The sequence below is a fragment of the Salmo salar genome, chromosome 18 (genome assembly GCF_965601325.2).
Source record: "Salmo salar chromosome 18, fSalSal1, whole genome shotgun sequence".
NCBI lineage: Eukaryota > Metazoa > Chordata > Actinopteri > Salmoniformes > Salmonidae > Salmo > Salmo salar.
Window position 1 is genome coordinate 14,916,921 of NC_138308.1, and position 23,993 is coordinate 14,940,913.

Genomic DNA, 23,993 nt, shown 5'->3' on the forward strand with positions numbered 1-23,993 from the left:
GTGGAACTTCACATAAGGAGAAGCTTAGGTAAACACATTGTTAAAGGCAGTAATCGTGTTAAGTCAACAAATACTGTGTTTGACTGCCTACACACTCCCTGCTACAATTCCATAGCACCACATACTATAGAAAGCTGTAGCTGTGATGTGAAAGGAGGACAAAATAATTCAAACCCTAATGAGAAAATACATGGAGTTAATCTAAGGAAGTCCGTGTTAGCATTAGGAGCACAGCACAATCTGATCCATAATAAGTCACGTTAGGCTACTTTGTGTGTCACATTTTTTTATACAGTTCTCTGAGAAAAACACAACAATATGATTGAAATACCACAATTGTGTGACTCAACGTGATCATCAAGAAAAGGCCTATTGGGCTCTGTTCTAAGCTTTCCTCCTTTGTTGGGAGCTTGTACTTTGAGAGGATTGGTCCATTTTTGATCCCTTTCCAGCTAATTTTCAGTGCAACAGGTGCCTGCTCCAACTCTTCATCCGCATCCATCACTAGGATCAAATAAACACTTTTGAAAGCTGCAGCACAGCCTGTAATCTGCACCCGAATGAAATAAAGGCCAGAGAATATCACAAACGCAACCTAGAAAACAAAGTGTACCACGTGAATGCTACTGGGTGTCCTATAAGAACTGTTACAGAGAAGATGGCCCTACTCCAAGAAAAGACATTGATTACTTCAATAAAAAAAATAAAAAGGGACTCAATCTACAAGTTGTGTCAAGCTTTGATTCGGGAATTAGAACACTTTCTCACAACAGGCCATTCATTCAGAAGACAAAAGCTGTTATTTGAAAACAAAGCATTAGCCCCGTAACAATGCACCGGCGTTCTGCTCAAACATGAGTTTCCTCTTCTCCAAAGGCCTTCACTCAGCCAGCTAACAAAGGGGGGGGGGGGGGGGGGGGTCCACATCCAGACCAATTAATAAGGGTTTTGTTTTGCTTTTTCGATAAATATGTGTTTGTGTGCGTGTGTATGTTTCTGGGAGAGCGAGACAGAGTAAGATTGTTTTTATGCTGTATAAGTTTGTTCCAGTTAACATATCATACTTGAAAGGCTCATATGCCTCTATGTAATAACAAAAATACAGAACCTTTGGTGTCATAATAATCTAATACTTGAGCATAAGAAGGACATTCAAAATTATGAATAGTAACAAAGTGTGGAAACACAAATCAGGGGACTTCGTAATTTGACGGTAAAATGTCTCATCCTAGTTCTGCTTTTAGAGCAACTTAACTTCTCTCAAGTGTTCCAAACAAAGAAGAGTAATTGAGATATGTGTCACATGACTCTGTGACAGGCCATATGGTACAGTAGACTTACAGTGCAGTACCTTATTTCACTGTGTCCACTGACTCCACTTCCTGAATGACATCATCCGACCTAGCTCTTAGTCAGCCACCTTGGCTGAGATACTGTTTACTCACAGTGTCCTATGATAGTACCTAAACACACACACACCCTGGGGCTGTTCTCAGTCATACCACCCTGAGGCTATTGGTTAGACAACACACCTATTAAGTAAAAGCCTCGCCCTTCTAACAGGTACCTTATCATTTTAAGAGGTTTCCTAGGACTGTTTTGCCTAACACACCTTCTTAGTCATTTGAGTCACACAGACTGAGAGACTATCTTTCAAAGTTTCCCATGAGGCACTTTTTGAAGGGGAAGTTGCCTAGTGTCTTAGTTTTTTTCTCTGTATCTAAATGTCAGGAAAAGATATATGACCATATTCACCACAATAATGGGGCAATAGATTCAGGAGGCGTCTCTCAACCCAAAGTTTTCAACGTTGAGATTGGGGAAGAAATTGCTTGGCTCCCACGGTTTCATACATTTACTAATATGCAAATAGTCCTTGGATGAAGCCCAGTGGACTGAGCTGGGAGCATGGTGAATAATGCAGCTGGCCCATGCACTGATGCTAGAAATGTGTTAATTTGCAGGTAGAAATGAGGTCAACATGCACTGAAGTAGCTAGCAAGTTTACTAGATAGCTACAGTAGTTTCCATGGTAAACAAACAACTTGCTAGTTTAGCTAACCAAACCATCATAGCTTGCTATTATGAAAATCGAATTCAATAATACCAATACTGTTTTCAATTCGACTTTCACTTTCAAAAGCTTTTCAAAACGTAAAAATGAACTATAGCCATTGAATTCTACTGTGCAACTACACCGTGCATTACAGGAAATAATGCACACTCTAGAATCTCCTTCAAGCCAATGAGAAAGGAGTATTCAACAATGACATGGCATAAAGGACATTATAAACTGGGTGATTCAAGCCCTGAATGCTGATTGGCTGAACAGGTATGACAGCACATTCATTTTTACTGTTCTACTTTATACTGTTACTGTTTGTATCCAGTTTATAATAGCAATAAGGCACCTCAGGGGGTTGTGCGTAAGAACAGCCTTTAGCCGTGGTGTATTGGCCATATACCACACCCTCTCGATCATTATTGCTGAATTAAACTAGCAAAGAATATTTTTAAATAAGGTTGTGGCTTCTCACATTAGCATTCAGTTACTTATTCAGGAGACAGCTGTAGTCATCACATCTATACTTATGACTAAAATATGCTTTCCCCAAAAATACACTATTCATGCCCCACAAGGGATTACTGGCGGAGAAACATACAGTCTGTGATGTCTGCTGCTCAGTGATGCTTCGCTCCCATCCTGTCACACCTGCTACGCAGGAGCTAAGCTACTTGTGAAACAGGCTTTCCCGGGTGTAAGACAACCCCTTACCTTGACAAAAGTGCAGTTTCAATAACAGACAGCTCTTTTCTGTACTTACTTATATCAACGTGCCGCCTGGGAGGCATCTGCACTCCGGTCTCTCTACCAGCTGTGAGGTGTGATAGTGGAGCCGCTACGACGTAGGTCTTCCCAGGTGACACTGAAATAATGACATCATCCCTGTCAGCACATACCTGTTTCCTCAGGAAGCCCCTCCCACCTCCCCTCCGTACACCTATTAAAGAGACAGACACTCAGCGAGGCTGCCAGGAAAGAGGAAACACACTGAACTTGACAGGGCTCCCCATACAATGAGTCTGTTTACATTACCTCTACAAGAGCTGAGATACACAAGTATATAAGATGAAGAATTCATGCTGTACTTCAGTATAAAGGGAACTTTGGGAACAGTTCTAACATGTATTTTACATTTGTACATTTTAGTCATTTAGCAGACGTTCTTATCCAAAGCGACTTACAGTAGTGAGTGCATACATTTTGTCCTGGTCCTCCGTGGGAATCAAATCCACAACCCTGGCGTTGTAAGTGCCATGTTCAACCAACTGAGCCACACGGGACACGGTTTTATACATTTTGAAGGGTGTTTGTTTCATGGCTCTTTTGGTGTGTTTCTCGATTTTCAAATACACAGTAAGCATTTAGTAATGTTAAATTAAGGACGAAGTCTAGCTGAGAAAAATGTCTCCCCTTCCTATGGTCAGTGACACAGACTGCAAGACATAAACACTGTATAATAATTGAATACATGTGTGATATTGCTGTTTGCTATTTGCTCCTCACTCTAAATCACTTCACTATTTATGAATCTCACATATTGTGCGTCATTGAATCAGAGCTTCAAATATATGGCAAGGCAATAGGCAAGCAAAACAGTTATTGATGATGTGTCTCTGCTATTAGTTGGTCTGCGGGTGGTTAATAAATATCAATATTTCAAAGCTTACTTGTTGATTGGATGGATTGAGTAGCAATAAGTAACTTTAACACTCAATGTTGAGGCACATAGTGAGGTCTGCACAACGCATCACCGGGGGCAAACTACCTGCCATCCAGGCCACCTACAGCACCCGATGTCACAGGAAGGTCAAAAAGATAATCAAGGACAACAACCACCCGAGCCACTGCCTGTTCACCCCGCTATCATCCAGAAGGCGAGGTCAGTACAGGTGCATCAAAGCTGGGACCGACAGACTGAAAAACAGCTTCTATCTCAAGGCCATCAGACTGTTAAACAGCCATCATTAACATCGAGTGGCTGCTGCCAACACGCTGACTCAAATCTCTAGCCACTTTAATAATAAAACATTGGATGTAATAAATGTATCACTAGTCACTTTAAACAATGCCACTTTATATAATGTTTACATACCCTACATTACTCATCTCATATGTATATAATGTACTCTATACCATCTACTGCATCTTGCCTATGCCGCAGGGCCATCGCTCATCCATATATTTATATGTACATATTTTTATTCATTCCTTTACGCTTGTGTGTATAAGGTAGTTGTTGTGAAATTGTTAGATTACTTGTTAGATATTACTGCACGGTCGGAACTAGAAGCACAAGCATTTCGCTACACTCGCATTAACATCTGCTAACCATGTCTATGTGACCAATAAAATTTGATTTGATTTGATACGGTCACTCAAATACTACAAATAGCAATATGATTTCCCATTAGCAGAAGGGAGATCAGACATTTGCTGCAGGCTAGACATCAATGAGTTTCAAACAAAATTCCACTTGATCTAGTCACCAACACTGTCACACGGATCATAAAAAGTTTCAGAAATTCCTGTGATGGGTAAATTGTTACCATACATCCCAAATTGTATCATAGCTGCTATAAAGACCAATGTCATGACTGATTTGTCATGTGAACGTGGGATTCATTCGAAAGCTAAGCCCTTTTCAGCACCGCACCATCCTTTCATTAGCCTAAAGTGGCTTGTCAGTTATCTGTCAACGGCCAAACGGTTTCAGAGCAGTGGACGGTGATGATAATTATCATAAAATGATTCATCTGTTTCATCCTCTAATCCTGGAGCGTAAAACAGAGGGACATCCTGAGACCAGGTAATGGTAAGGTAAAGTTAGGCTACATCAGTCACTGAAGCACATATTGTAAAAACAGTGTAATAACACTACAGAGACTCTAAATAATGGAAGAATGAATACAGAAGTAGGCCTACCGATTCAATTATAGACTGTTTGCTTCAATATTTAGCCTAGTGAGTTGTAGGCCAGTGTTATTGTCATCAGAAATAGCCTGGTTTCCATGCTCACCCATAATAGCAATGCGGAGGGAAATGGAAATGAGGTAGGCCTACTAAAAGCAGCCAATCAGGCCTACTAAAAGCTTGATAAAAGCAGCCAATCGGAGAGCTTCACAAAACGAAATAGAAGAAAACACAAGCAATGCAAAGGAAGCGATAGAGAGTCTTGGGGAAGAAATAGGATCTTTGGAAAGATAACCATAAGACGCAGTGGAACCATTAGCACAAAAAGACAGTGGCATAAAAGACTAGAGTGCCAAATGTTATATTCTGCCAAGACTTTTATCACTCTGCTCATGCTGCTGAAGTTAGTCTTATTTGGGATTTTTGGCTACTGTTGTTGTTTCCCCTTCAGGAGTTTTCACAGGCACACCTATAGTGCTGCTGCCCAACTAATCCCAATGAGTCACAGTCTATCCAGGGGGAAAACACAATCTCAGTGTGCTCCGCTGTTTATTCCCAGTACAGCACCAATCTGCTCTCTGCCAACAGTGTAATAAGCCAGAGCAGGTCCTCAAGCACAATAAACTATCATCGCATTATCATAAAACCCTACTAGGCAATTCCAAACTTTAGCTCCCTAAATCTCCCTTACACAAGATGAACACAATCAATTATTGAAATATGCAAATGTGGACAATTAAGGATTATGTGTGGTTTTCGTTGAGATTCGATTCATCTCAGCGTGTCGCCAACGGGGGAAGTGAAATCAACACAGCTCCACTACTACCATCGAATTATTTCCAACACCAAACAGCAGGCTACCTCAAACTATCTTACGTCCCCTACAGTATTTAGCCCGTTCTCTCTTTCTGAATAACGTTTTATAGTGTGGGACACATTTCAAAATTGAGATAATGCACCACTTGTTTCCTTTCAAGGCCTTAAGACAAATTAAACTGCTGCGCATCAACAAAAGAGTACAATATAGATTCCTCTCTTCCCACCAATTGGGAGAGGACCTGACCCATAATGTCACTACAGACTAAGAATAGGATCTGTCACTGTTACATACATAGGGAGCAAAGATCAGGAGGGTTAGGGGACAAAGGGTGCATCAGGACAATGAGACTAGCTGGCTGTAAACAGATGCTGTCAGTTTCCTCAGGTGTCAACCTCCACACACGTTGTGGACAGTCATTCACCATTCACCAATGCTCATGCATCCATTTAGTCACAATTGCTGGAGTCTCTAAGGGATCCCAGCTAGCTAGGACATATTCTAATCTACTGAGCATTATTATAAGTAATTCTACTGTAAAATGTTTTCTGATGCAACACTTAGTGCTCAGAATAGCCTCTCTCTCTCTATCAGATCCCACCGACGTACTCTGGTGGGCTGGAACCCGGAACTCGTCTCAGCTTTCACTCACCATATGCCTCCCTGGCATACACTGGTGCCAAAGGGAGGGAGTGATCCACTGGTCAACAAATGAGCAAACCGACCCTGACGCTCCTCAAAACTACATGAAGCCTCTATCTTTACTACCAGACACCGGCTTCAACATCATAAGCACAGAGGAGATAAGAAAAGAGAAATCCCAATTCATTGTTGTCTAAAAAGGACATGTGAACATATTCTATGTAAGACTGGTTAAAGTTCAAATAGAGGCTAATACCACTGATTTCAACCCAACATGCTCTGATTATGGCCGTCGGCCCGGGCTGGGGTTGGATGACTCGTCACTGGTGGTGTTGGGTGTGGACTTCCTGATGGTGGTTTCTGGCAAACTTTTCTATCCAATCAAAATTGGTTAGGCTGGCCAAAGTTGAATTACTGTTTAACGGATGCCCCGCCTCACTTTTCTCCACACCCCGAAAAAGAAATAAAATATAATCAGATGTGTTATTTTTTGGGAAATACATTCAGCTCTTCGTTTATAATTCACTGTTCGCTCTCCCTTGAGTCTTTCCCAAATTTATGCCCAAGAGACCGAACTGCCTCAGATCACACGGTCAGTTCATGTTCGAGCCTCAGATTGGACAGTGAAACACACGCTCGCACCTGCAGGCGACGTGCAGATGTTTCATTTCTCTCTCATGCCGTCATGGCTGAAGCCAGGTTAAACGTGGGACGTCGCTCATTATAAACAAACAGTTGGTTAAATTGATGGTTATTGCATAATTTTCTGATCTAATAGAAGCGATTAATAGACGAAACAACAATGTGATTTAACCAACTGACTGACCAGAGATCAGGGCTTTCATCAGCAAAGACACAGTGCAAGCTGATAGTATTTTGGACAACCAAATTGAAGTCAAAATGATTGATGAAATCGAAGTGTGTCAGCTGTACGGTGATTTGCGATTCATAACTTACATTTTACCGGTACTACCAGTAGTAGTAGGCCAACCGATAACACTACGACGGGATGCCTTTGAAGAGCTGATGCGCCGCCAAGAACAGCAAAAATGTCCAGCAAAGTACATAGCCAGTGGCACGCACACACTTCGTGCAGATCAGCAGGTAGGGGCTGTTCGTGGCAGCCAGGCAAGACAATCGAAGGAGGATGCGGTGAGAAAGGTTACTGGGCTCGAATTTAGTCACGCTTGATCTATATAGATCGATGCTTCTAATTGTACATGTTGTAAACATTTTTTATTTATTTTGATGATGATAGGTTATACTCTATGGCTGGATTTATGTATTTTTCCCAATGCTACATTCATTTGGCAGACCTAGCTTGATTGACCCTCTTTCTACAAGGCCTAGTCTATGAGAGGCATAATCATATTTGTATGAATATTTTGTTAGAGATGCATTCAGGTAATGAACTCATTATTATGCATCAACATTTTAATTTGTCAATTGTCAATCATTCTTAGGCTATACAATTATTTATTGTCAATCATTCTTAGGCTATACAATTATTTATTGTCAATCATTCTTAGGCTATACAATTAAGTAGATAATTGAACTGATAATACATTACTTTTTAAAAACGTGTTTTATTAATATGATAGGATGTATAATAGAATGCAATATTCTATGTGAATAATGTTCATTAATGTTAATTTGTGTATTCATAATAATAAACTGAAAATCAGTCTGAAATTGAATATTTCTCCTATTGTTCATGTCCTTATCCTCCTAATGTATTTTTTATTTTTTTTTGCTCGCTCGCCTCACTTTTCTGTTAGGAAAATCCATTAAACTGTGAATCAATTTTGTCTGGCCTTAGGTAAAGACTTAGCTTAGGAGCACTTACAGTAAGTAACTTATTCTGCAATGATTCTACCAACACCCCCCCCCCCCCATCTTATTATGAAATAATTTTTATCTCTTACGGTAAACCAAAAACCACAGTGGGAGGGAAGAAGGGGGTGTTGGATGTAAGGCAATTCCATGATAATAGAATGATGCTGATAATCACTTTTTTACTTAAAAATGTATACCAAACAAAAACTATCGATTGCAAAGTGAAACAAACCATAACAATCTATGGACAAGAAACTACTTTTAATAATTTCAACTGAATTTTTTTATAAAACATTTACTTGAACAACATTGCAGATGCAAAGTTTGATAACAAAATGACGATACATTTCTCTCCGTTTTTTTATGTGACCAGGTTTTCCTAAAACTCTGTTAAATATCTACTTCCGAATTAAGATTCTGTCACGCCTGCTCCCGCTCTCCCTCTCCCCAGCATTATGCACTCCTGCCACCATCAGTACGCACACCTGCCTTTCCCCTTTCACGCGCATCAGCACTTATTGGACTCACCTGGACTCAATCACCCCTGTCATTACCTCCCCTATATCTGTCTGGTTTCCCGCTCTATTCCCTGCTGCAGCATTAATTGCCATATGTCCTTGTTTACCCGTGTGCCGACGCTGTTCCTGTTTTGTTGTTCTGTTTGTCTGTTCCGTATAAAATGTCCACTCCCCGTACCTGCTTCTCATCTCCAGCGTCGGTCTTTACAGATTCAAAGATTTCAACAGAAAGAAGGGGGTGTCAACTATGATATGATACCTTGAGTTAGATCTATCATGAATAGGTACAAAAAGGTAGAATAGGGTTGCAAAATCCTGATAACTTTCCCAAAATGTTCAGGTTTTCCAGAAATCCTGGTTGTAGGTTCATGGATTTCCATCTTATTCCTTCCTGATTTTGGGAATATTCCAACCGGGACTTCTGGAAAACCTGGGAATTTTTGGAAAGTTAACGGAACTTTGCAACCCTAGGTAGAAATATAAAATATCCTCCTTTGCATATTTGGGTATTATTCTACACACTGGCTATTATTCTAATGATCTCCGCCCCCAAACAAGAACACATTTGGTTTGTCCAGACCGGACCAAATATGAACCAATCATAGACGTCTATGTTTCATAACTTTTGGCAGCACAGTAGAGTACAGTGGAGTACAGTAAAGTAGAGTATAACTCAGTACAGCAGAGTACAGTACATTATGGACAGTGTGCTCTACTGTACTGTACAGTTCTATGCTACTCTACTACAGTACAGATATTGCACTCTTCTTTACTTTACTGTATTGAACTCCACTTTAATGTGCTCTGCTGTACTGTACGGTCTAAACTTGTGAAACATAGACGTCAATGATTGTTACAGACTTGGTCCGGACAGATCAGAACCAATCATGGACATCTATGTTTGAGCCAAATCAAGGACAGTCTGGATGTTGAAATCAAGGCAAAGGCAGGCTGATCACATTTCAACTACTTTTCAACGTCCGGTGTTGGTCGGTGCTCAGTGAGTGAAGATGCTGGTTACAGTAAATGAAAAGAAAGGGGACTCATGGATAGGTGTCAGTAAGAGCCAGGGGAGATGTGACATTAACTGGAGAGAGGGAGAGAGAGGGAGGGAGAGGTTATCCAGACTGTTTTCAAACTCTTGCTTTGACCACCAGATGACAGAAAGAGAAAGAAAACATACGAGCTGAGCATAACAGTAGGCCAGTGGAAGGGAGGACAGTAGCAGGTGACCCAACTGTGGTTTGTTACTACATTGCATTCGGAAAGTATTGAGACCACTTGACTTTTTCCACATTATGTTACGTTACAGACTTAGTCTAAAATTGAATTTAAAAAAATCCTACTCAATCTACACATAATACCCCATAAAGACACAACAAAAACAGGTTTTTAGAAATATTAGCAAAATTCTTTAAAAAATAACTGAAATACCTTATTTACATAAGTATTCAGACCCTTTCCTATGAGACTCGAAATTGACCTCAGGTGCATCCTGTTTCCATTGATCATCATTGAGATGTTTCTACAACTTGATTGGTGTCCACCTGTGGTAAATTCAATTGATTGTACATTATTTGGAAAGGCACACACCTGTCTATATAAGGTCCCACAGTTGACAGTGTAAGTCAGAGCAAAAACCAAGCCATGAGGTCGAAGGAATTGTCCGTAGAGCTCCGAGACAGGATTGTGTTGAGGCACAGATCTGGGGAAGGGTACCAAAAAATGTCTGCAGCATTGAAGGCCCCCAAAGAACACAGTGGCCTCTATCATTCTTAAATGGAAGAATTTTGGAACCACCAAGACTCTTCCTAGAGCTGGCCACCCGGCCAAACTGAGCAATCGGGGGAGAATGGCCTTGGTCATGGAGGTGACCAAGAACCCGATGGTCACTCTGACAGAGCTCCAGAGTTCCTCTGTGGAGATGGGGAAACCTTCCAGAAGGACAACCATCTCCGCAGCACTCCACCAATCAGGCCTTTATGGTAGAGTGGCCAGACGGAAGCCAATCGTCAGTAAAACGCACATGACAAACACAAGTGAAAACACACACAACTAAATATGGCCTCCAATCAGAGATAACAACAAACAGCTGACTCTGATTGGAGGTCATTGACAAAACTAACGTAGACATAGAAAAACTAGAAAAACCACATAGAAATAGAAAACATAAACCAAAAACCCCGAAACACACTAAACAAACACCCCCTGTCACGCCCTGGCCAAACTACAATAACAACAACAACCCTTTTTACTGGTCAGGACGTGACATATTGTGTGTAGATTGATGATGAAAAAAAAACTATAATTGAATCAATTTTAGAATAAGGCTGTAACATAACAAGATGTGGGAAAAGTCAAGGATTCAGAATACTTTCCGAATGCACTGTATGTCTTCCCATTGTAGCTATTTCAATTGCAGACATTCTGTTACAGATTTTTTATGTCATTCTGTTACCGATTTGGTAACAGAATGATGCATTTTAATCACTTAATAATTCATTAAAGAAATATTATCTGTAAAAACACTACAACTAATTGATAGCTCAATCTTTACTTGTTACTTCTTGGTCGTTCCACCTCAAAAAGCACAAGAAAGTGGACCGCCCACGCCAATCCCACCCCAACAACGACTATATAGTATCAGTTCTCTATGTCTGACATGTAGTATGGAGCCGCGGCTCTTAGTATTGTTTCTTCTTCCTATATAATGTATTCTCAGTGAATGTGGTTATGTTTTTTTTTCCCCTGTTCAGAGAAATTTGTAATTGAAGTTGATAACTTTATGTCCCATCCTACATCCTGATATTACCATGTTGTGACCACTAGATGGTGCTGTTTTTAAAAATAAGAATTGAGTAACTCAATGATGTTACTTAAAGAGGATTTGTATATAAAGCGCGAAAATGCTAATATAGGTACCATTGACTTCCATTGGATTTGTGCCACAAATGCAAAAAGTTAGCATTTGAAACAGTGGCCAGGTAGACAAAATGCTGTCATACCTTATCCATAAACTGCTTACATGGTAAGAATTTTGTAATTTGGGTGAACTATCCCTTTAACATTGAGAGGGGGGTCTTTTTTACCTAACAGCAGGAACAGCACCGTCTAGTGGTCAGAACCTGGTAATATTAGGATGTAGGATGAGACATAAACCTAACAACTTCAATGACAAATTTCTCTGAACAGGGGGAAAAAAACCACCAAATTCACTGACAATTCGTTTATTTTATTTTTTATTTAACCTTTATTTAACTGGGCAAGTCAGTTAAGAACAAATTCTTATTTACAATGACAGCCTACCGGGGAACAGTGGGTCAACTGCCTTGTTCAGTTGGTTAACTGCCTCGTTGGGCCCAACACTCTAACCACTAGGCTACCTGCCGCAACTAGGCTACCTGCCGTTACATAGGATGAAGAAACAATACTCCGAACCCCAGCTCCATTCTACTTGTATAGAGACCTGATACTGTATACTTGTTGATGGAGTGGGATTGGAGTGGGTTGTGGGGGGTCCGTGGGTGGCTTTTGACTATTTCTGGGGATTCCAAATGTCTTATTCATTGTTAGAAACAAGTTTGGTCTAAATCGGATGTCAGGTACTATACAGTGAGGGAAAAAAGTATTTGATCCCCTGCTGATTTTGTACATTTGCCCACTGACAAAGAAAGGATCAGTCTATAATTTTAATGGTAGGTTTATTTGAACAGTGAGAGACAGAATAACAACAAAAAAATCCAGAAAAACGCATGTCAAAAATGTTATAAATTTAATTGCATTTTAATGAGGGAAATAAGTATTTGACCCCCTCTCAATCAGAAAGATTTCTGGCTCCCAGGTGTCTTTTATACAGGTAACAAACTGAGATTAGGAGCACACTCTTAAAGGGAGTGCTCCTAATCTCAATTTGTTACCTGTATAAAAAACACCTGTCCACAGAAGCAATCAATCAATCAGATTCCAAACTCTCCACCATGGCCAAGACCAAAGAGCTCTCCAAGGATGTCAGGAACAAGATTGTAGACCTACACAAGGCTGGAATGGGCTACAAGACCATCGCCAAGCAGCTTGGTGAGAAGGTGACAACAGTTGGTGCGATTATTCGTAAATGGAAGAAACACAAAAGAACTGTCAATCTCCCTCGGCCTGGGGCTCCATGCAAGATCTCACCTCGTGGAGTTGCAATGATCATGAGAACCGTGAGGAATCAGCCCAGAACTACATGGGAGGATCTTGTCAATGATCTCAAGGCAGCTGGGACCATAGTCACCAAGAAAACAATTGGTAACACACTACGCCGTGAAGGACTGAAATCCTGCAGCATCCGCTAGGTCCCCCTGCTCAAGAAAGCACATATACATGCCCATCTGAAGTTTGCCAATGAACATCTGAATGATTCAGAGGACAATTGGGTGAAAGTGTTGTGGTCAGATGAGACCAAAATGGAGCACTTTGGCATCAACTCAACTCGCCGTGTTTGGAGGAGGAGGAATGCTGCCTATGACCCCAAGAACACCATCCCCACCGTCAAACATGGAGGTGGAAACATGCTTTGGGGGTTTTTGCTAAGGGGACAGGACAACTTCACCGCATCAAAGGGACGATGGACGGGGCCATGTACCGTCAAATCTTCGGTGAGAACCTCCTTCACTCAGCCAGGGCATTGAAAATGGGTCGTGGATGGGTATTCCAGTATGACAATGACCCAAAACACACGGCCAAGGCAACAAAGGAGTGGCTCAAGAAGAAGCACATTAAGGTCCTGGAGTGGCATAGCCAGTCTCCAGACCTTAATCCCATAGAAAATCTGTGGAGGGAGCTGAAGGTTCGAGTTGCCAAACGTCAGCCTCAAAACCTTAATGACTTGGAGAAGATCTGCAAAGAGGAGTGGGACAAAATCCCTCCTGAGATGTGTGCAAACATGGTGGCCAAATACAAGAAACGTCTGACCTCTCTGATTGCCAACAAGGGTTTTGCCACCAAGTACTAAGTCATGTTTTGCAGAGGGGTCAAATACTTATTTCCCTCATTAAAATGCAAATCAATTTATAACATTTTTGACATGCGTTTTTCTGGATTTTTTTGTTGTTATTCTGTCTCTCACTGTTCAAATAAACCTACCACTAAAATTATAGACTGATCATTTCGTTGTCAGTGGGCAAATGTACAAAATCAGCAGGTGATCAAATCCTTTTTTCCCTCACTGTATTTATTGAATATTATATGAATCCTATAAATTAAAATGGCCAATTTGGGTGCAATCAATTAGGTGAATTTGTCATATATCAAACTATGTGTTAACAAAATAATGTTGCATGAATGCTAATCTTATCTGTTTCAAACTAAATAAATGATTTCAGAACAAGCTGAGATGGTGAGTTGCTGAAATTACATGGAACGACCCTTCTACAAACTTCTATTATCCTCTCCTCATGAGGGAGAGAAATTTGAAAATATCTTAAATGTCCAATGCAACTTTTTTCAGCTCAATATCAAATAGTTTCTGGTTGACAATTAAGTACATTACTGTGATTGTTTTCAATAAAAATAGTTTAAAAAAACTGAACCAAACATAGTTTCTTAGCAAAGAGCAATTTCCCCAGAAGAATTTTGCTAGGACTGTCTGGGTGGGGAGGGGAGAACTGAAAACTACCTGTTATTGGCAGAGGTTTGGAACTCTCTTTCTTACTGGTCTATAAACTAATTTACCACCTGGTGATGTCACCCCTTTCCAACTGTTTAACCAGAAATCAAAGTATTTGCTTATTCCTAACATTAAGAATAGAAAATGGTTGAAAAATATATGCCTTCATTTCTCAAAAATAAATATATACTTTCATTTGACACACAATTTGATATGCTCCTTTGCGCTTTACGTTGGTGCTCATGGGTTCTTTCACACGAAAATCCCCTGTATTAAAATGAGCAAATCTGCAGGGTTAGGCTACCCAACTTGGCAAGTCCTTGTGAGCCTTTCTATAACCTATGGTAGAGCGCAACGTTTCACCAATACTGCCTGAAAGCTTTGAGAAAGATGGAAAGAGAGAGAACATGGGACAGATGTGTCATGAAGTTTTAAAGAACTTTGGAACAAGATGTCGCCTGACCCTCACAACTTCTATTGTGTTGTTGTTGTTAACATAGCGGACATAGTCCTCCTCCCAAACTTCACACTATCTGAGTGGTCCACAATGTGGTTTAAAAATATATGTATTTTGTGTTGTTAATTATTGTACCATTGTGGAGTGACACTTCAATTTTTTTTTATCTTCTAACCATAATAATCATCCTTCATGTCAGATACAATGTGTTATGTCAGCTTCAATGAATTAATGCACGATTCAATGACAGAAAATATTGCGGTTCAGACTGTACTGTCATTTTGTAAGAGTCTCAGCCTGTTATTTGTTGTGCTGCAGCCGACATTCATTCTGCCTGTTCTAGCGCTGAGAGAACAGCAGGGACAGCTGACATTTGTACATGTTTAATAGCAGTGTGGTTAACCTTAAGTCATCTCCTCTTAAGGAGAACTGTAGGTCCAATCAAAACAATGAAGAGAGCATCCCATTAAACAGTGATGCGAGCCAGCCTGACTAACTGCAGCCATAAACCACCCATATTCCACGCACTCACACTTCTGGCATGTGTTAAATAAGGCTATGCGTAAATTATGTGGTCATTATCCCGGGGGACATAATGCAATCTGGTTGATTGTTGGGGGCACTATTACTGACTCTAGGGGTAATTTTGTCTCCATGAACATTTGTCGATACAGTTGAAGTCGGAAGTTTACATACACTTTAGCCAAATACATTAAACACAGTTTTTCACAATTCCTGACATTTAATCCTAGTAAAAATTCTCTGTCTTAGGTTAGTTAGGATCACCACTTTATTTAAGAATGTGAAATGTCAGAATAATAGTAGAGAGAAAGATTTATTTCAGCTTTTATTTCTTTCATCACATTCCCAGTGGCTCAGAAGTTTACATACACTCAATTAGTATTTGGTAGCATTGCCTTTAAATTGTTTAACTTGGGTCAAATGTTTCGGGTAACCTTCCACAAGCTTCCCACAATAAGTTGGGTGAATTTTGGTCCATTCTTCCTGACAGAGCTGGTGTAACTGAGTCAGGTTTGTAGGCCTCCTTGCTCGCACACGCTTTTTTAGTTCTGCCCACACATTTTCTATAGGATTGAGGTCAGAGTTTTGTGATGGCCACTCGAATACCTTGCCTTTGTTGTCCTTAAGCCATTTTGCCACAACTTTGGAAGTATGCTTTGGGTCATTGTCCATTTGGAAGACCCATTTGCGACCAAGCTTTAACTTCCTGACTGATGTCTTGAGATGTTGCTTCAATATATCCACATCATTTTCCATCCTCATGATGCCATCTATTTTGTGAAGGGCACCAGTCCCTCCTGCAGAAAAGCACCCCAACAACATGATGCTGCCAGCCCCGTGCTTCACGGTTGGGATGGTGTTCTTCGGCTTGCAAGCCTCCCCCTTTTTCCTCCAAACATAACGATGGTCATTATGGCCAAACAGTTCTATTTTTGTTTCATCAGACCAGAGGACATTTCTAAAAAAAGTACGATCTTTGTCCCCATGTGCAGTTCCAAACCATAGTCTGGCTTTTTAATGGCGGTTTTGGAGCAGTGGCTTCTTCCTTGCTGAGCGGCCTTTCAGGTTATGTTGATATAGGACTCGTTTTACTGTGGTTATAGATACTTTTGTACCTGTTTCCTCCAGCATCTTCACAAGGTCCTTTGCTGTTGTTCTGGGATTGATTTGCACTTTTCGGCCACCAAAGTACGTTCATCTCTAGGAGACAGAACGCGTCTCCTTCCTGAGTGGTATGACGGCTGCGTGGTCCCATGGTGTTTATATTTGTGTACTATTGTTTGTACAGATGAACGTGGTACCTTCAGGCGTTTGGAAATTGCTCCCAAGAATGAACCAGACTTGTGGAGGTCTACAATTTTTTTATGAGGTCTTGGCTGATTTCTTTTGATTTTCCCATGATGTCAAGCAAAGAGGCACAGAGTTTGAAGGTAGGCCTTGAAATACATCCACAGGTACACCTTCAATTGACTCAAATTATGTCAATTAGCCTATCAGAAGCTTCTAAAGCCATGACATCATTTTCTGGAATTTTCCAAGCTGTTTAAAGGCACAGTCAACTTAATGTATGTAAACTTCTGACCCACTGGAATTGTGATACAGTGAATTATAAGTGAAATAATCTGTCTGTAAACAATTGTTGGAAAAATTACTTGTGTTATGCATAAAGTTGATGTCCTAACCGACTTGCCAAAACTATAGTTTGTTAACAAGAAATTTGTGGAGTGGTTGAAAAACAAGTTTTAATGACTCCAACATAAGTGTACGTAAACTTCCGACTTCAACTGTATTAGTAAGAACGGCCAATGGCCCACTGATAAGATCCGTCTGGAGCTGTGGTGTAGCCTGTGAAGGCATTATTAGGTGAACTGGAAACAGACCAACGCCTGAGACACAAGCCTGAGTGCCTGAAGGTGTCCCTCCACCATTCCCTACGCATCATTGAACATTAAATGCACCCCTTCTTTCTTTCCTTCCCTCCACATACACAAAACAGCTGTGACAAGGCAGAACCAGCTTCTTCTGAATCCATTTAACAATGATGTCAGACTCCTATGCTCAGGTGGACTGACCTCTTAATAATTGAGATACTTGAATAATGAAAACGGATTGACTCCACGACAACAGATCAAAAAGAGTTTGATGCGAAAGTAAAACGGTAATAGATGAGGAGGGTGAGACTGGCTAATTACATAATGGCCAGTCTAGACTGCCTCAGCTAGTCTGCTTACACACAGATTCAATGCATTAGAGCCTACCTCTGTATTACACTCTCCATTACCATCTAAAGACCAGCCTCTTGTCCCGATGTGTCTGCGTAACTCCTGTTTAACAACAACTCTAATTTCTGCCACGTCCCCTCTCGGCAATCCTGCTTAGCCGTGTTTCATTTCTGCACTGAAGATTACAGCTGATAGAAAACATACGGCCGCTGCTGTGGGTGAAAATAAGCAGGCCTGGGCAGAGAGTGCAGGGGGAGGGATGGAGGGAGGGAACTGGGCTCCGGGTCCATGGACGACATGCCAGGCATTGGTTCGCTCCGCCACAGAGGGCCTAATGGGAGCCTGACGCAGTAGGAGCAGGTTATCAGTAGACTGAGCAGCAGTACCTATAGAGATGTACAGCCCAGTCTCGCTAGCCTCCTGCTGGGAAAGGGATTGAATTTACCCCCGTTTTTTAACCATCCTCACTTCTCTGACAAATTGAAAAGGGAGGCCGCATATTTCAGATGTGTTAGACCAAAGAATTGCAATTTACCAACTGGTGGGACTGTAATGGGAGAAATATAACAGATACAATACTAAAGGAGATGAGTAGGCTATATTCTAATCTCCGATAAGAGACGCAGTACTGTTTTGCATAGGACCCCTATTGTATCACCCTCTGACATTTACAGAGATGCCGCTTTTGCTCCACTGTTCCCAGGCTTGTTTATATTATAAATAGGTGGGGATAGCACGTCACAACATGGGGTGGTCTCTCCTGCTTATCTGAGTTTGCACAGGACGCTGGCTGCCAGGATGGACCAGGCTGATAATGGAGGTCACTGAAGCCCAGGTTAATAGAAGGGGAAAGCATCACGGCTTGAATCTAGACACCCAGAGCGCAGGAGCCATGAAGTCTGAGTAGTGATCTAAGTCACTTTCTTGGGAGCTCTTTCAAGCAATAATCTGTTTTTGTTCCTCCTCAGAAAGTAGCACTTTTTCGAAAAGTAGGCCTTATCCTAGGACATCTAATAACACACTGGCTTTATCCAGGCCCTTCCTGACTAACATCAGGAAGCTGCACCTGCAACTTTCAAGCACGGTATACCGCCTACCAAAACAGTCCACAGACCCTATCTCTAAAAGAATGCATGGGAACACTCTGTCCGTATGTTAAGTTATTCATCTCCAAATTTTACATAACAATCCATGGCCTAATTTAGCATGCAGGCCAGGACTCACATTTACTTTGCACAGCTAATCTATGAGAGAGAGAGAGAGAGAGAGAGAGAGAGAGAGAGAGAGAGAGAGAGAGAGAGAGAAGAGGCTAAGAAAGAGAGAAAGAGGCCGAGGGGGCTGGTCAGAGATATCAAAGCATGCACTAATCTAATCACCCCCTCTCTCTCCATACTTCACAGAGCTTGTGTTATTGTTTACTAGTTTATGCAATGCGAGGAGTGTTGAGAAGATACGCATGTCTGCACGATTTAGTCACATTCACTTGGGAAAAGCACTTAGGGCAAAAGAAGGGAAAAAACTGTCTGGCATTTTACATTTTGAAAGGACAATAGAATAACTCTCTCTCCCTCTCTAGCCTAAGCCTCTCTGTGTTTTTCTAACTTCTGCAGATCTCGAGTTGTAACAGATCAGCAATTCATAACCAATTAGCCTAGCTACAGTATAACCCTTAGATCCCTCTCCAGACTGTTTATATACAGTTGAAGTCGGAAGTTTACATACACTTAGTTTGGAGTCATTAAAACTTGTTTTTCAACCACTCCACAAATTACTTGTTGAAAAACGATGGTTTTGGCAAGTCGGTTAGGACATCTACTTTGTGCATAACACAAGTAATTTTTCCAACAATTGTTTACAGACAGATTATTTCACTTATAATTCCCTGTATCACAATTCCAGTGGGTCAGAAGTTTACATACACTAAGTTGACTGTGCCTTTAAACAGCTTGGAAAATTCCATAAAATGATGTCATGGCTTTAGAAGCTTCTGATAGGCTAATTGACATCATTTGAGTCAATTGGAGATGTACCTGCGAATGTATTTCAAGGCCTACCTTCAAACTCTGTGCCTCTTTGCTTGACATCATGGGAAAATCAAAAGAAATCAGCCAAGACCTCAGAAAACAATTGTAGACCTCCACAAGTCTGGTTCATCCTTGGGAGCAATTTCCAAACCCCTGAAGGTACCACGTTCATCGGTACAAACAATAGTACACAAGTATAAACACCATGGGACCACGCAGCCATCATACCGCTCAGGAAGGAGACGCGTTCTGTCTCCTAGAGATGAACGTATTTTGGTGCGAAAGGTGCAAATCAATCCCAGAAAAACAGCAAAGGACCTTGTGAAGATGCTGGAGGAAACAGGTACAAAAGTATCTATATCCACAGTAAAATGAGTCCTATATCGACATAACCTGAAAGGCCACTCAGCAAGGAGGAAGCCACTGTCCCAAAACCGCCATAAAAAAAAGCCAAACTATGGTTTGCAACTGCACATGGGGACAAAGATCGTACTTTTTGTAGAAATGTCCTCTGGTCTGATGAAACAAAAAAATAGAACTGTTTGGCCATAATGACCATCGTTATGTTTGGAGGAAAAAGGGGAACGCTTGCAAGCTGAAGAACACCATCCCAATCGTGAAGCACGGGGCTGGCAGCATCATGTTGTGGGGGTGCTTTTTGTTGTGGGGGAGGCCTACAAACCTGACTCAGTTACACCAGCTCTGTGTAACGGACTTCATATAGAGGGGACCAAAAAGCAGCGTGTTGAGTGCTCATGATGATATTTATTAACTCAAAACACTAATAATAAATGGAAACGATCGACTTACCGTTCTGTCAGGTACAGAGACTAAACAGAATGCAACTGCCCACAAACACAAGTGAAAAAACCCCTACTTAAATATGATCTCCAATTAGAGGCAACGAGGACCAGCTCTCTCCAATTGGAGATCAACCCCAAAAAAAACCATAGAAATAGAACAACTAGAACTAAAACATAGAAAACATAGAAAAACACAAAACACCCCCTGTCATGCCCTGAAAATCACATCTTACTATGGTCAGGACGTGACACTCTGTCAGGAGGAATGGGCCAAAATTCACCCAACTTATTGTGGGAAGCTTGTGGAAGGCTACCCGACACGTTTGACCCAAGTTAAACAATTTAAAGGCAATGCTACCAAATACTAATTGTGTGTATGTAAACTTCTGAGCCACTGGGAATGTGATGAAAGAAATAAAAGCTGAAATAAATCATTCTCTCTACTATTATTCTGACATTTCACACTCTAAAAAATAAAGTGGTGATCCTAACTGACCTAAGACAGGACATTTTTACTAGGATTAAATGTCAGAAATTGTGAAAAACTGAGTTTAAATGTATTTGGCTCAGGTGTATGTGAACTTCCGACTTCAACTGTATGTTCCCACCTATCATAGACGAAACGATAAAATCCTGTCATTTTCTCTTCATCAGCAGAAAACAAAGCAGACTTGCACGGTGGGGGCTTAAAATAGATTTACAATCATGTTATGTAAGAAAACACTGACTGTGCTAAATAATATAGAAAATCCAATGGTTGATTTATAAAAGTACTACACTCACACATCAGTTTGGGTGCTGGGGAACCATATGCTACTGGGGTGAATTTTCACACCCACATCACACATGCAGCATCTCCCACAGTCAATTCAATAACGTGCCACTTGGGCAAAATACTGTATGTTTTGAAAATGGATGAGATGACAGAAAAGCTGCATGTAATTGTATGCACTTTTCCCGATGACAGAGCCTTGTTAAGGGGAAATGAAGAGTAGCCTAGACAAGGCCATATTATCCCCCAAGTGTCTATTTTCCGCACCCACAGGACATCATAGGCACACAAGTTTAGGTTATTCTATCTCTATATCTATATCCACCTGTCTGCAAATTATATTTTTTAAATCCATCATATTGTCAACTGTATAATTTCTCTGTTCTTCGCCTTCCATCATAAAAGCAACTTTATGTAGCAAAACTATTCCACTGTGTAAAAACCACTCAACTTTCTCAAGTAACACAGCTATACTACACTGTAACACATCATAACACAGCATTACTACACTGTAACACGTCGTAACACAGCATTACTACACTGTTCTGCATTATTGTGCATGTGAAATGACATGCATCAATTCATCCATTAGGATCAATGATGGAATCAAACAAGGATTAAAAAATGATACATCTAGCACGCGTGAGGGCGACATGCATTTTTGTTGTTGAAATGTTTAAAATAAAACAGGATGACATCTCTACAAATGCACCATATCATTTTGTTGAGGGTATAGGAGCTATGTCCGCAACTGAGTCTGACAGACGGAGAGGCGGGTTGACAAGACAAGAGAAACTATTTCCATGCTTATCCACGTACCTTGATTAGTATGTGTTCATAACACCAAGTACCATATAGAATGCATTAGCTATATCTAAATCAACAACTCTTGCCGAGTTACGGACTAGATGCAGCTAACAATTTAGCTGTGAATCACTCCTTTTCCTGGATCCAGGACTTCCTGACAGGCAGACTCCAGGTGGTGAGGGTAGGCAACACACCTCCACCACGCTGACCCTCAACATGGGGGGCCCCCAGGGGTGCGTGCTTAGTCCCCTACTGTCCTCTATGTACACCCACAACTGCTTGGCCACACACAACTTCAACACCATCATTAATCACTAATTGATGTAGTTCTGTCCTTAAGCTGTTCTTGTCTATTAACTTCACTAGGTTAGGGGGCAGCATTCGGAATTTTGGATGAAAAGCGTGCCCAAATTAAACTGCCTGCTACTCAGGCCCAGAAGCTAGGATATGCATATAATTGGTAGATTTGGATAGAAAACACTCCAAAGTTTCCAAAACTGTTAAAAATAATGTCTGTGAGTATAACAGAACTGATATGGCTGGCAAAAGCCTGAGGAAAATCCATCCAGGAAGTACTATTATTTTGAAAGGCTGTTTTTCCACTGAAAGCCTATCCACCATACAAAGACTTAGGACCCAGTTCACGATCTCTACGGCTTCTTCTACATGTGGCCAGTCTTTAGGCATTGTTTCAGGCTTTTACTCAGAAAAATTAGGGAGATACATCACTTTCAATGAGTGGACAGTGGAAATTTCCAGACATGAGTCCAGCGCGTGATCGGGAGCGCAACTTTCTTGTTTCTTTTACATTTGTAATTTTTTTTTGTTATTTAGCAGACACTCTTATCCAGAGCGACTTACAGTGGTGAATGCATACATTTGATACATTTCATTTCATGCATTTCTTTGTACTGGCCCCCCATGGGAATCGAACCCACAACCCTGGCGTTGCACACACCATGCTGGCGTTGCAAACACCATGCTCTACCAACTGAGCCACAGGGAAGGCTAGTGCCAGGCCACCAGGCCTTTTCTATTGAAGAAGCTTTATGAGAAAAACAACCTGAGGATTGATTTTAAACATCGTTTGACATGTTTCTACGAACTTTTATTGTACTTTTTTGACTTTTCGTCTGGATGTTGAGAGTGTGCTTTGTGCCTTTGGATTACTGAACAAAACGCACCAACAAAACTGAAGTTTTTGGACATAAAGAGGGACATTATCGAACAAAACAAACATTTATTGTGTAACATGGAGTCCTGGGAGTGCCCCCAGATGAAGATCATCAAAGGACAGTGATTCATTTAATCGCTATTTCTGACTTGTGAGTCCTCTCCTTGGCTGAAAAATGTCTGTATGGTGTTTTGTGGCCTGGCGCTGTCCTAACATAATCGCATGGTGTGCTTTCGCTGTAAAGCCTTTTTGAAATCTGACACAGCGGCTGGATTAACAAGACGTTTATCTTTAATCCTATGTATAACACTTGTATCTTTCATCAATGTTTATTATAAGTATTTCTGTAATTTGATTTGGCTCTCTGCAATTTCACCGGATGTTATTTGAGACAATGCATTACTGAACATAACGCGCCAATTTAAACTGAGGTTTTTGGACATAAAGAGGGACTTTATTGAACAAAACAAACATTTATTGTGTAACATGGAGTCCTGGGAGTGCCACCAGATGAAGATCATCAAAGGTTAGTGATTCATTTAATCTCTATTTCTGACTTTTGTGAGTCCTCTCCTTGGCTGGAAAAGGTCTGTATGGTTTCTTGTGGCTAGGCGCTGTCCTAACATAATCGCATGGTGTGCTTTCGCCGTAAAGCCTTTTTGAAATCGGACACTGTGGTTGGATTAACAAGGAGTTTATCTTTAAAATGGTGTATAATACTTGTATGTTTGAGGAATTTTAATTATGGGATTTCTGTTGTTTGAATTTGGTGCCCTG

The 23,993-nt window shown here is 40.9% G+C and overlaps 1 protein-coding gene across 4 annotated transcripts in view; it reads right to left on the reverse strand.

The window, feature by feature from the left end:
• Window positions 1-23,993, reverse strand: part of usp54a (ubiquitin specific peptidase 54a) — a 104,827-nt gene that overhangs the window by 79,140 nt on the left and 1,694 nt on the right. For all 4 annotated transcript variants that reach the window (XM_045700767.2, XM_045700766.2, XM_014154022.3 and 1 more), the window contains exon 2: window positions 2,826-2,927. The gene's annotated coding sequence lies outside the window, so the exon portion shown is untranslated. The remainder of the gene's footprint in view (window positions 1-2,825; window positions 2,928-23,993) is intronic.